Source organism: Tachyglossus aculeatus, chromosome 1 (genome assembly GCF_015852505.1).
Source record: "Tachyglossus aculeatus isolate mTacAcu1 chromosome 1, mTacAcu1.pri, whole genome shotgun sequence".
NCBI lineage: Eukaryota > Metazoa > Chordata > Mammalia > Monotremata > Tachyglossidae > Tachyglossus > Tachyglossus aculeatus.
In genome coordinates, this window is record NC_052066.1 from 44756397 (window position 1) to 44757228 (window position 832).

An 832-nucleotide genomic window follows, 5' to 3' on the forward strand; every position below is an offset into this window, starting at 1 on the left:
GACTGCGAGCCCCACATGGGATAGGGACTGTATCTACCTTGATTTGCTTGTGTCCATCCCAGGGCTTAGTACAGTGCCTGGCACATTGTAAGTGCTTAACAAATACCATTATTTTGATAAAGATGATGATGATATCAACATTTCAATCTTTTTTATGTATATTCCTCCCACTGTCAATGCTGAGGCATAATAAAGTGAGCCCGCTGTTGGGTAGGGACCGTCCCTATATGTTGCCAACTTGTACTTCCCAAGCACTTAGTACAGTGCTCTGCACACAGTAAGCGGTCAAGAAATACAATTGAATGAATAAAGCATTGAAATCCTAGGTTTGGTTCAATTTTGGGTGAATTCACTACCACGAAATAATGGAAATTGATCAAAGTCCTAAATAATGTTGACATTTTTGGATAACTCTATAAGGTTCTTAATGTTTACAGATTTACCCGGTCTCTTCATCAACATATGGAAAACTGAAGAAACCACAGTACTTCAAAGACACCACCACAATCAATATCTCCAGGCCACTGGGCAAATGCCCAAGTTTCCATTGGCTAGTCCCACTCTGGGTAATTGACAGTTTTTAATATTGGATATTTTGTGTGTATACTCCAAAGCAGTCTTAGAGATAAATTTAAGTGTGGTGTATTTATCCATTACTTTGATCTTAATAGCCTTGGGAAGTAAGCCATCTTATTTCTATAGGAGTGTTGCGATTTTTAAGTTTGCAAGATGAAAATCTTCCAGTTCTGACTGTATTCCATCCTTTAAATACAAGAAACATAATTCAGGTCCAACATGAATCTTCCCACCATGTAATATGCCCTCCTAGGCA